The sequence below is a fragment of the Coenobita brevimanus genome, chromosome 116 (genome assembly GCF_032717465.1).
Source record: "Coenobita brevimanus isolate Jiangsu-jjx chromosome 116, ASM3271746v2, whole genome shotgun sequence".
Classification (NCBI taxonomy): Eukaryota; Metazoa; Arthropoda; class Malacostraca; order Decapoda; family Coenobitidae; genus Coenobita; species Coenobita brevimanus.
The window spans coordinates 48,519,488-48,526,559 of record NC_137069.1 but is presented as its reverse complement, the minus strand read 5'-3'; the positions used below and the strand labels follow the sequence as shown (position 1 = coordinate 48,526,559).

Below are 7,072 nucleotides of genomic sequence, written 5' to 3'. Positions count from 1 at the left end.
TTACTCTAAAACAATCTGTCTAAAGTCTAGATAAGCAATCTGCAATAACATTTTCTTTCCCCTTGACATGTTGTATGTCTAATGAATACTCCTGAAGAAGTAGACTCCATCTTGTCAATCTCTGATTTTTATCTTTAAACTTACTAAGGAATTTCAGTGGGTTATGATCGGTATAAATGACTATGGGGTCAAAACCAGAACACAAATAAAATGAAAAATGCTGTAAACCCAAAATCAAGGCCAAAAGCTCTTTCTCAATAGTTGAGTAGTTCTTTTGAAGTGGTATGCTGCCTGACTCTGACCTGAGAGTCCCGGGTTCGATTCCCGGCATATTGATAATAGATGATTTTTCCTGTGTACAGTACAGGTTTCTCTCTTCATTCTGACTTGCCGTAAGTGCTTGGGATAGATTAAAAACAGCTACTTGCCCGAGTGCCAGGGGGTTCACTCATCCTCTTCATGCCCACAGTGGGGGCGGAGGGACATTGGTTACAAGATTGTGACAATGAGAGTTAACTTTTTAATAACGGCCATACCACGTTGAGTACACCGCTTCCCGTCCGATCAGCGAAGATAAGCAACGTTGGGTCTGGTTAGTACTTGGATGGGTGACCGCCTGGGAACATCAGATGCTGTTGGCATCCCTACGTGTCAAGTGGGGTTGGTGGAGGATTAGTGTCAGCTAGTAACATCATCATCAATCAGGTGTCCAACACATAAAACAATTAACTCTAAGCCCTTGGCCACCCCGTTTGGGATACATGGCGTCTGGCAATGGATGGATGGATATATATATACAGTACGTCAAAGATCAAGGTCACATGATAAGATCAGCTTGAACAATTTTTATCTGATTTAAATCAAAGTATGTGGGAGTTTTCAGGGTATGGCGTGAATAAATGTGTTTGATTTTGTAAACGACCCAATAAACGTTAGGGTCATAGGGAAAGGTCGAAAGTCATGGTCACATGACAAGATATAATTTAACACCTTCGATCCGAATTGGACCAAACCATGTGGGAGGGTTTTGGGGAAGGTATTGATAAAGTGATTTGATTTCGAGAGCTGTCTGTAAAAGGACAAAATCACAGTGCAAGGTATATCTTTAATTGTTTTTATTTTTTTATTTTTGATCTGGAGTAAACTTGATAGAATGAATAATGATAAACCAGTTTGAGATCAGTGGGCAAAGATATGGTCACATGACATGATCAGCTTTAATGGCTTTGATCAAGCTTAGCTTGAAGTTGCTGTAAGGCTCAAGAAATAGTGAAGGAATTCAGTTTTGAAAGCAATCATGCTAAGGGCAAGGTCACAGGCTAAAGTCAAATGTCCAACACTTAGAGTGTTAGACCAGTTGTTTGGAGTGAATTGTGCACACTTTGTGAGTGCTCCTTCTTGTTTTTTTGTGTTGATTTGAACCTTTCAGTACGAAGGGTATTGCCCGAGTAGAACCACTTCGCTGTGATCACATGTTTTATATTGCGTAACTGTTAGCACCAACTGATCGTATTCAGCTCTGGGGAAACTTTTTGGGCCGAGGGAATTAAATATTAATCGTCATTGTCCCCTTCACTACAAAAAGTCGGCCTTAAGATGAATAAAGTTGAATGGTGATGGTAACTACAAAAGAGAAACATGGCATATGATTGAGGGGTTTAATAAATTCGTTTGGTGGTAGCAGGTTAAACTGGAATATAATAATCACAGTAAAAGGGTTCAGACCTTGCATCTAATCTTCATTCTACTTGGTCCTTCCTGTGTCAGATCCTATCTTGTGTCTACACCAAACAATATAAAGGCCCAATCTTAGAGCGAGTACAGAGGTTAAATAAGATTACCTAGTGTTACCCACAGCAGTAATGAATCTTCTAACCCTTTTATTCCCAGAAGTGTCTCCAAGGCTAAGTGGAAGCGTCTGTGGGATGACGGACACAAACTGATAACAATCCTGATATCGAGGCACCGTACTTAAAAGATAAAATCGCAAGCTTATCCTAGAATCTCTGTTTTTTGGCGATGACGAGGGGTAAGTTAGGTAAAGTTTAACCATAAACTCTTAACATTTTACTGGCTTTCATTTTTCCTTCAGTTTTTCACTCGATGGGCCAGTGGTTTCCCAGTGCTCTCATAAAGCTGACCTGGAACGTTTGTTTCATTTTCTACTCAATATTACAGCATGTCAGGCAAGGTTTTCACCTTTATTATTTAACTCTCTCTCTCTCTCTCTCTCTCTCTCTCTCTCTCTCTCTCTCTCTCTGTCTCAGTAAAATTAATTATCATCCATTCTTTTATTGTCCTACGAGAACCGCACAGTAGATGCCTGGGCTTATACTCGTACTACTTAGCCAAAAGTTTAAGGCGACTGACTAGTAGTTAACCCCTGAGCAACATAACACGAGCAACAAACCTCAAACTCTCCCTTTGGGCCACGTCCGGCTGGTGTGTCTTTAGTTATACTTCTGGCATCTTGCGTATTAAAGGATTTCTTGAAGTGCAAGAAGCCATTTGGCATGTTAGTCGCTGTGATTCACTTGAAGATAACACTACTTCAGATGAGTGGATGGCGGACCCCACCACCTAATAAAGTAACTACAAAACCGAAAAAAATAAAAATCGAAGAATTAAATCATGGTGACATTCTCTATTATAAGTTTGAGTGGTTTTCAAAAACATTTGACAGGAATTCCATGAATTATTCACCCACCTCTCCCTCTTTAACAACCTTCCTCCCTCATATCCCAACACTCTCATTCATTTTTGTATTTTCTTGCTTCCAGTCACTGACGAGAATACGTTCTTTGAGACAGGACAGTGCTTTTCGATGTCATGATGAGATTTGTCATTTTAGTTCAAATAACCCTGGTCATTTGTCTCCTGAGCTTCGAAACTCTCTCATCTTCCATTTTCTCTCTAAGCACGTGGACTTTGGTCCACAGTCAACCGTTATCCATTTCCCATTTTCTTTCTCCAGTAGGATGATTATTCAGCATGAGGTATTTTGTCTCTAGGATATCAGTACCCTTACCAAAATGCCCTACTACAATTCTATCAACATTTGTTTTGTTACTTTTTCATTTAACTCGACACAAGCCCATGATGTTTTATGGTTTTCATTGAGTCTTCTACGCCATCTTGAAGTTTTTGCTTTGTCTTCTTTACAGCTAAGGTTGCAGGACATATCTGCATCGCCTCTATTTCGGTTTATATATTAGGTCTGCTACTCTTCCATTTGTAGTGAAAACTGCTTCAATGAAACCCCAAGGTATATATTGACTATATTTAAATACATCATTTTCCATCGTCACCATTCAGGCTCATGATCACAGGTTGTGGCAATCAGAGTAATTGCACGATTCTTTTCCTTTGTCCTCTGGACATACAAATACCAAAGGCATTTAACTCCACATCTCGGAATCCTTCTTTGGAGTTATTCAGTTAAAATAATGCAGTTCTTTAGATGATGACAAGAAGAGGTGATTGCTTGTGTGTGTGTGTGTGTGTGTGTGTGTGTGTGTGTGTGTGTGTGTGTGTGTGTGTGTGTGTGTGTGTGTGTGTGTGTGTGTGTGTGTGTGTGTGTGTGTGTGTGTGTGTGTGATATTACGTGGGCAAATGTTGATGCTAACCTCTTTGTAAAGAATGTGTCTGATCGACATGTGATAGCCTACCATTTATATTTCCTTCACTGTGTGTGTGTGTGTGTGTGTGTGTGTGTGTGTGTGTGTGTGTGTGTGTGTGTGTGTGTGTGTGTGTGTGTGTGTGTGTGTGTGTGTGTGTGTGTGTGTGCAAGTGTTAGCGTGGAAACAGAGAATAGAGAGATGGGCTGGGATCTGTTTGCTCATGGGAATAATTGCAACTGTTGCACGGAACAGATTGTGCATCTGCATGGTATAGCACCATGCTAACTGATCTTCCAATACCGGTATGGTTCTGCCGAGACATTCCAACTAATACCATGACAGCAGATCTAACTGTTTTGTCTTCTGGGGATCGGAAAGCAGACAGGAAGTATTGGTGCCAAAGTGCCCGGTGAAGTACAAGGATTAAAGGGAACAGCATTTTATCAATTTTTTTTTAGCTACCTATCCATTTCCCCTTTCTCTGAAATCTCCGTTCTTGGAGATTGCAATGTTCACCACCACCTTTGGCTCTCCTCTTCTTTCACTGGTCCACCTGGTGAACAAGCCTACACATTTAATATCCTTAATGACCTAGAGCAGCTTGTACAGCACCCTACCCGTATCCCTGACCGCCATGGAGAGAGCTCCAACATACTTGACCTTTTCTTTACAACTAATCCTTCTGCTTACACTGTTAATCTTTTCTCTCCGTTGGGCTCCTTCGATCACAACCTTATCACCTTAACCTGTCCTAGTGCTCCAGTACGGCCTGCAGATCCTCCAAAGAAACGTTGTCTGTGGCACTTTGGAGCTTCGGATTGGGAGGCCCTCAGGCAGTACGTCTTTGATTTTCCCTGGAATGATTATTGCTTCCATGGCCGGGAGCCATCTGGGTGTGCCTTGCACATTACGGAGGTTATTCTCTCGGGCATGGAAACATACATTCCTTTCTCATTTCCTTTGACTAATGCAAGAAAGTCTTGGTTTAATCACGCTTGTTCTAATGTTGTCCGCAACAAGAAGAGGGCCTATAAAAGGTACCGTAGCCAACCCATCCCTGAATCACATCTTTTATACGTTTCTTCCCGGAATCGTGCTAAGTCTGTTCTTCACACTGCTAAAAATAATTTCATCTGCACTAATTGCTCTCAACTCTCCAACTCGAAATCTTCCCGCTCCTTCTGGCACCTTGCCAAAAACCTTTCTAACAACTTTACCTCATCATCCTTCCCTCCTCTTTTCTACTCTGATGGCTCTGTAGCTATTTCTTCTACTGGTAAAGCAGATCTTTTCACTCAGACTTTCTCCTCCAATTCTTCCTTAGATGATTCTGGTGCTGTTCCTCCATCACTTCCCCCCTCTGACTTCCTCATGGCTGACATTAAAATTTCTTCAGCTGATGTATTTTCTGCCATCACAGGCCTCAGTACTAATAAGACATATGGGCCTGATGGAGTCACTCCTGTTGTTCTCAAGAACTGTGTTTCTGTGCTTACACCCTGCCTAGGTAATTTCTTTCGCCTTTGTCTATCAACTTGTATCTTTCTTTCTTGCTGGAAGTTTGCTCACATTCAGCCAGTTCCAAAGAAGGGTGACCATTCCCAACCCTCTAACTACTGTCCAGTTGCTTTAACATCCTGTATCTCTAAAGTATTCGAGTCAATTCTTAATAGAAAAAATTTAAAGCATCATTCCTATCACAACCTTCTTTCTGATCGTCAGTATGGGTTCCGTCAGGGACGCTCCACTTGCGATCTTCTCACCTTTCAGACTCCTGGCCATCCTCCTTTCAGGACTTTGCGAAAGCTTTGCCATTGCACTTGACATCTCAAAGGCTTTCGATCGAGTCTGTCATAAATCTTTAATTTCCAAACTGCTCTCTTACGGTTTCTATCCTTCTATCTGTGCCTTCATCTCTAGCTTCTTTCTGGTCGTTCTATAGCCGCTGTTGTAGACGGCCATCGTTCTTCTCCTAGATCTACGGTATTAACAGTGGTGTTTCTCAGGGGTCTGTCCTATCACCAACTCTCTTCCTTTTATTCATCAATAACCTTCTAAGCTGTACATCTAACCCTATCCACTCATACGCTGATGACTCCACCATTCACCTTTCCATTCGGTTCCCACAACGTCCATCTCAGCAGTTACTTCAACATACAAGAGATGAGGCTATGGCACACCTAATGTCTGACTTGGCTCGTATCTCTGACTGGGGCAATAATAATCTTGTTGTTTTTAATGCATCAAAGACTCAGTTTTTACACATATCAACTCGACAAAATCTTTCATGGGTATATGCATTAATGTGTAATAATATTCAGCTTAATCCTGCATCATCCTTGAACATGCTTGGGGTTTCATTTACTCGGGACTTATCTTGGAAAGATCATATTACAACTCTTGTAAAATCTGCTTCCAAGAGATTAGGTGTGCTAAGCCGACTCCGTTCCTTCTTTACCCCTGCACAGTTGTTGACACTATACATGTTTTTTTTTGCCTCTGTTTAGAATACAACTTTCATGTGTGGGGAGGCTCCCCACTTTCAGCTCTTCTCAATAGGGTGGAGTCAAAGGATTTTCGTCTCATTAACTCTCCTCCTCTTACCGACTTCCTTCAACCTCTGTCTCTTCGCCGCACTGTTGCGTCTTTATCTCTTTTCTATCGCTACTTCAATGGTCACAGCTCCTCTGAACTGTCTGCATGCATTACTCTACCTCTACGACGGGCGCATAGCACCCGTCTAGCAGCAAACTCTCATCCCTTTTCTGTGCAACTCTCTAATGCAAGAGTTAACCGTTACTCACAGTCCTTCATTTATGCAACAGGTCAACTTCGGAACTGTCTCCCTCTGTCTGTATTTCCCGCTTCCTATGATCTCAGTCTTTCAAACGCACCGTGTCCAGGTATCTCGAAATGATCGGATCTTGAATTTGGCTCTCTCTTGTATTTTGTTTTTCTCTTGGAAGGAGCAATTTTGCGGGCTTGGGGCCCTTGGTTCCTTCTTCCTCACATAAAAAGAAAAAAACGTGTGTGTGTGTGTGTGTGTGTGTGTGTGTGTGTGTGTGTGTGTGTGTGTGTGTGTGTGCTGTTGGACTGAAGGGGAGAGATGATAATGTTTTAAGCTATGTAGTGATGTGCTGATGGTTCTTTGTTTTTTATTTGTTTGTGAAGGTTTTGATGCAGTATGAAGAAGGTGGGATAGGAGTTGAGCTGAGGAAAAAAAAATTTTCCCCTCTGGTATCCATAAAATCCTTAAATGATTTTATTAAAATGTAGGTGATCCTTATTCGTGACTTTAGTGCATCCTGGGCAAAAGTGCTCTGATAAGAGGTGAAAAAAGCTCAGAAACAACAGAGGGGATGGGATGAGATTTGGAGACTTATACCCATTACTTCATTCCACCAGCTTCAAGTTTGTGGCTAAAGTGTGAAATATTCTAATGGATTTACGTC

The 7,072-nt window shown here is 41.6% G+C and overlaps 1 non-coding gene across 1 annotated transcript; it reads left to right on the top strand.

The window, feature by feature from the left end:
- The first annotated feature begins 522 nt into the window (after positions 1-522).
- Positions 523-641, top strand: LOC145418846 (5S ribosomal RNA). The gene has a single exon (XR_013900751.1). It is a non-coding gene; the product is annotated as a 5S ribosomal RNA (ribosomal RNA).
- Positions 642-7,072: the final 6,431 nt, after the last annotated feature.